Raw genomic sequence first — 6,506 nt, forward strand, 5'->3', positions numbered from 1 at the left:
CAGTCTGCCTCATTATGACTTTGCATCTTGTAATCTATCAGCACTGCACTTACACTGTATCACTATTATGCACACTGTTACCATTTTACATTGTAAGACCTCAATGCACTTCTGTAATCAACTGATCTGTATGAATTTTGTGGAAGGCAAATTTTTCACTGTACCTTGGTACACATGATAATAGTAAACTGATTCCAATTCTAATTCTTCTCTATCGTATGCCAACCAGACCTTCAAACAAAATTCCACGTGCTGACTTACCCGCCATTCTATACCAGTGTACATATCATTAACCTCGCATGACGCTGTAGCGGTGTGCTACACCCAGCGCTAAAATTACGACATGGAGTCGGTAATTGCAGTCGAAGGAAAAAACTTTATTCGAAATCTTCAGCCTCACTTTTAAGCCTCCCTCAACCTGTCCCCCATGGCGCAGAGGCTCCAAAGCTCTGTGCTCGCAAGCCCCCGTAGGCTATCTAATTGTGAGTCGGTTCGGATGTGCCAGGAAATGGGTCGCCACATAACCCCCCCCCCCCCAGAACCGGCGATACACCCCCCAATGTCCACAGTCTGTGCCAGAACCTGCTTGGGAGGTTGGCCTCTGCGCCGAGGTGCCGGAAACTCAGCCGGTTGCGCCAGGTCCACATGGGCCGGTTTGAGGCGGTCCACCGTGAAAACCTCCTCTTTCCCCCCAACATCCAGCACGAACGTGGACCCGTTGTTCCGGAGCACCATAAACGGCCCCTCGTATGGCCGCTGCAGCGGTGGCCGATGCCCGCCCCTTCGTACAAACACAAACTTACAGTTCTGTAGGTCTTTGGGTACGCAGGTCGGGTGCCGCCCATGCTGTGAAGTGGGTATGGGGGCCAGGTTATCGAGCTTCTCGCGTAGTCTGCCCAGGACTGCTGCGGGATCTTCCTCTTGCCCCCTTGGGGCTGGTAGGAACTCCCCGGGGACGACCAGGGGCGCGCCGTATACCAACTCGGCCGACGAGGCGTGCAGGTCGTCCTTGGGCGCTGTGCGGATGCCGAGTAGGACCCAGGGAAGCTCGTCCACCCAGTTGGCTCCTCGCAGGCGGGCCATGAGAGCCGACTTCAGGTGATGGTGGAAACGCTCCACTAGCCCGTTCGACTGTGGGTGGTAGGCAGTGGTGTGGTGCAGCTGAGTCCCCAAAAGGCTGGCCATAGCCGACCACAGGCTGGAGGTGAACCGGGCGCCTCTGTCGGAGGTAATGTGGGCTGGTACACCAAAGCGAGATATCCAGGTGGCAATCAGGGCTCAGGCGCAAGATTCGGAGGTGGTGTCGGTGAGCGGATCCGCCTCTGGCCATCTTGTGAACCGGTCCACAATAGTTAGGATGTGCCGCGCTCCGCGCGACACTGGCAGGGGGCCCACAATATCCACATGAATGTGGTCGAAACTCCGGTGGGCGGGATGGAACTGCTGCGGTGGGGCTTTGGTGTGCCTGCTCACCTTGGCCGTCTGGCAGTGCATGCACGTTTTGGCCCATTCACTGACCTGTTTGCGGAGTCCATGCCAAACGAACCTGCTGGAAACCATCCGGACAGTTGTCCGGATGGAGGGATGCGCCAAGTTATGAATGGAGTTGAAAACGCGGCGCCGCCAGGCTGTCGGGACGACGGGGCGGGGCTGGCCGGTGGCGACATCACAGAGTAGGGTCCTCTCACCCGGGCCCACGGGGAGGTCCTGGAGCTGCAAACCGGTGACTGCGGTTCTGTAACTCGGAATCTCCTCATCCGCCTGCTGCGCCTCTGCCAGTGCCTCAAAGTCTACCCCTTGGGAAAGGGCATGAACGGTAGGGCGAGAGAGCGCATCCGCCACGACATTGTCCTTACCCGAGACGTGCCGGACATCCATCGTGTATTCAGAGATGTAGGACAGGTGGCGTTGCTGGCGGGACGACCAGGGGTCGGACGCTTTCGTAAACGCAAAGGTAAGCGGTTTGTGGTCCGTGAACGCGGTGAAGGGCCGACCTTCTAGGAAGTACCTGAAATGCCGGATTGCCAGGTAGGGCGCCAACAGTTCCCGGTCGAAAGCACTGTACTTGAGCTCAGGTGGCCGCAGGTGTTTGCTGAAAAGCGCCAGGGGTTGCCAGCGACCTGCGATGAGCTGCTCCAGCACCCCACCGACTGCCGTGTTTGATGCGTCCACTGTGAGGGCGGTAGGGGCGTCCATTCTGGGATGTACTAGCATCGCGGCGTTCGCCAAAGCTTCCTTCGTTTGAACGAAAGCAGTGGCGGACTCCTCGTCCCAGGTAATGTCCTTGCTCGGACCCGACATCAGGGTGAACAGGGGGCGCATGATCCGGGCAGCTGAAGGGAGGAAGCAGCGGTAGAAATTGACCATACCTACGAATTCCTGAAGGCCTTTGATCGTGGTGGGTCGGGGAAAGAGGCGGACCGCATCTACCTTAGCGGGCAGAGGGGTTGCCCCGTCTTTAGTAATCCTGTGGCCCAGGAAGTCAATGGTTTCGAGTCCGAACTGGCATTTGGCGGGGTTGATTGTAAGACCATACTCACTCAGTCGGGCGCAGAGTTGACGGAGGTGGGACAGGTGCTCCTGATGACTGCTGCTGGCTATGAGGATGTCATCCAAATAGATGAACGCGAAGTCCAGGTCCCGTCCCACCGCGTCCATTAACCGCTGGAACATCTGTGCGGCATTCTTCAGGCCGAACAGCATGCGGAGGAACTCGAAAAGGCCAAACGGGGTGATGAGAGCCGTTTTGGGGACGTCGTCAGGATGCATCGGGATTTGATGGTACCCTCGGACGAGGTCGACCTTGGAGAAGATCCGTGCGCCGTGCAGGTTTGCTGCAAAGTCCTGAATGTGTGGCACAGGGTAGCGGTCCGGTGTGGTAGCCTCGTTCAGCCTGCGGTAGTCGCCGCATGGTCTCCAGCCCCCCGTCGCTTTGGGCACCATGTGCAGGGGGGAGGCCCATGGGCTGTCGGACCGCCGGATGATCCCCAATTCCTCCATCCTCTGGAACTCCTCCTTCGCCAGTCGGAGCTTGTCCGGGGGAAGCCGCCGAGCGCGGGCGTGGAGGGGTGGTCCCAGGGTTGGGATGTGGTGCTGTACGCCGTGCCTGGGCATGGCCGCTGTGAACTGCGGTGCCAGAACCGATGGGAAATCCGCCAGGGCCCTGGTGAAGTCGTTGTCGGACAGCGTGATGGAGCCGAGGTGAGGGGCTGGCAACTGGGCTGCACCCAGGGAGAATGTCTGAAAGGTCTTGGCGTGGACCAGTCTCTTCCTGGGCAGGTCGACCAGTAGGCTATGAGCCCGCAAAACATCCGTACCCAGAAGCGGTTGGGCTACGGCGGCCAGTGTGAAGTCCCACGTGAACTGGCTGGAGCCGAACTGTAGCTGCACTTGACGGGTGCCATAGGTCCTTACTGTGCTGCCATTCACGGCCCTCAGGGGGGGACCCGGTGCCCTGCTGCGGGTGTCGTAACTCGTCGGGGGTAAAACGCTGATCTCAGCCCCAGTATCGACCAAAAACCGGCGTCCCGACCTTCTATCCCACACATACAGGAGGCTATCCCGATGGCCAGCCGCCGTAGCCATCAGCGGCGGCTGGCCCTGGCGTTTCCCGGGAACTTGCAGGGCGGGCGACAACGGTGGGCTTCTGCGCCCCACCGCTGGTGGTAGAAGCACCAGTGTTCATTGGGCCGGGGGTTGGCGGGCTCTGCGGCCGGGCCTGGACTGGTTTGCTGCCGGGAGCGTTGCTGGGAGATCTGTGCGATGGACGCCCCGCTCACCTTTTTGGCATTCCACAGCAAGTCCGCCCGGGCTGCCACCTTCCGGGGGTCACTGAAATCCGCGTCGGACAGCAGCAGGCGTATGTCCTCGGGCAGCTGCTCCAGGAATGCCTGCTCAAACATGAGGCAGTGTGTGTGTCCGTCGGCCAGAGACAACATCTCATTCATTAAAGCCAATGGAGGACTGTCGCCCAAGCCATCCAGGTGCAGTAAACGGGCAGCCCGCTCGCGCCGTGAGAGTCCGAAAGTCCTGAGGAGCAGGGCTTTGAATTCCGTGTACTTGCCGTCTGCCGACCTGGGCCGCTGTGTCCTGGTCGAGGGAGCTCACCACGTAGTAGTAGCGGGAGTCTTCTGAGGTGATCTGGCGAACGTGGAATTGGGCTTCGGCTTGCTGGAACCATAGGTCCGGGCGCTGTGTCCAGAAACCCGGCAGTTTCAACGAAACCGCATGAACAGAGGCGGCGTCGGTCATTTCTGGTCCAAAAATCGTTTGGACTGTCGGGGTCACCAATTGTAGCGGTGTGCTACACGCAGCGCTAAAATTACGACACGGAGTCGGTAACTGCAGTCGAAGGAAAAAACTTTATTCGAAATCTTCAGCCTCACTTTTAAGCCTCCCTCAACCTGCCCCCCCGTGGCGCAGAGGCTCCAAAGCTCTGTGCTCGCAAACCCCCATAGGCTATCTAATTGTGAGTCAGTTCGGATGTGCCAGGAAATGGGTCGCCACAACACATATTACGGTAGATGACTATTGCCCGGATTGTCTGTGTACCTACTTGCCCACTTTCTATACTGTATACCTGAACTGCTGCCTTAATCATCAACCCTAACAGCCCTAACACACTGGTATTGTGCCCTGGGCTTCCACATCTGTTAAGAGTCTAAGCTTATATGGATTGTAGGATGGGCCTGAACATGGATTTTGGAATCACGAAATAGCTTTCACATTAATTTTCTAACTGAAAAACCTGCCATTACAATAAAATCATTCTGAATACTGTCTGAAATTTGGAGGTTTTTTTTATTTTAAAAGTTAGTTATTAAAGATATATTACATTTCCACAAAGTTAAGTAATCGAACAGAAAGGATTTATTTTTCTTAATGACTTCAGTTGTTCTGTGCCTTGATCATAATCTTCAAAAAGTCAGGCTTCATCTTGTCTGCGTCTTCGAAAATTCTCTTAAATTTTTCTGTTGATAACTTTCAGTTCAGATTCCAGTTCTTTTATTTGGATGCAGAAAGTATAGCATGATTAGCTGATTAAACTGAGTTATAGGAATCTAGTGAAAATATATTGACAATAGTGATTTTGCTAATTTACATGAATAATTATGTTGATTGACAAGAGTAGATTGATGACAGAATCTGGCTCTTTGTTATGAGAATTAACTTGATGTGCATATTCTATTTTCTTTGTCATCTGTTGGGGAAAAATAACTCATCAGTTGAAGGATGGAATTAAAGTAACAGGAAACAAATACTTTGCATTTAAAGAGAAGTACATGAAGGCTAGACAATAGGTGCAGGAGTAGGTCATTTAGCCCTTTGAGCCAGAACCGCCATTCAATGTGATCATGGCTGATCATCCACAATCAGTACCCCATTCCTGCCTTCTCTGCATATCCCTTCACTCTGCTATCTTTAAGAGCTCTATCTAACTCTTTCTTGAAAGCATCCAGAGAATTGGCATCCACTGCCTTCTGAGGCAGAGCATTCCATAGATCCACAACTCTCTGGGTGAAAAAGTTTTTCCTCAAGTGTGGTTAGTGAGATCAGAGAGTGGTACGCAAATATTCTAGATCGGGGATGGCCAACCTATGGAGCCTCTGCCAAAAGTGGCGCATTGGCTAATTAGAAGTGCCGCAATGAACAGAGGGAAAATGAGTTCTTATTTATAGTGGGTCCATCAGGAAAACTGTTGTGCATTGTTTGTGAAAACACTTTCTCACACAATAGAAGGCATGATCTTAATAGACACAATAAAACACAACATCAGACTGAAATAGGAGGGAAACTGAAGCTACTGCTTGGGTTTGAGTTACGGAAAGAATATGTGATTAAGAAAAAGGAAGAAATCAAAAGAAGACAAAATATATGTGTTAAAAGTCTCATTAAGTAATGTTTATCTTGTTTTTTATACTAAATCAATACATCCTGTAAAAATGCTAAATATGTCTATATTAACATATTCTTACAAGAATTGAATGGGGGTATAAGAGTTGTATAGTGTGGTGTGTGGCCAAGTGGTTAAGGCATTGGACTAGAGACCTGAAGGTCGTGAATTCGAGCCCCAGCCGGGGCAATATGTTGTGTCCTTGAGCAAGGCACTTAACCACACATTGCTCCAGTCCACCCAGCTGAAAATGAGTACCGGCAAAATGCTGGGGGTTAACCTCCAGATAGACTGGCGTCCTATCTGGGGGGTGGGTATTGTACTCTCAGTCGCCTCATGCCATGGAAACCGGCATAAGGACCAACCTGAAGAGCATATAAGGCTCATATAAGAATTGTATGACACATCAGAACTCGTGTGTGAAAAAATTGACGCATGGAATATAAAAGATTGGCCACCCTTGTTCTAGATCATGTTGATACTAAACAGCAGGAGGAATTGGGGCTGCTTAAGAATATTATGCTGAATAAATTCTCAGAGCTTGATATGATCTATCCCAAGTTACCAGGAGAGGCAAGACAGGATATTGCTGATTGACAGAGATCTTTATTGA

This window comes from Hypanus sabinus, chromosome 23 (assembly GCF_030144855.1).
Source record: "Hypanus sabinus isolate sHypSab1 chromosome 23, sHypSab1.hap1, whole genome shotgun sequence".
Classification (NCBI taxonomy): Eukaryota; Metazoa; Chordata; class Chondrichthyes; order Myliobatiformes; family Dasyatidae; genus Hypanus; species Hypanus sabinus.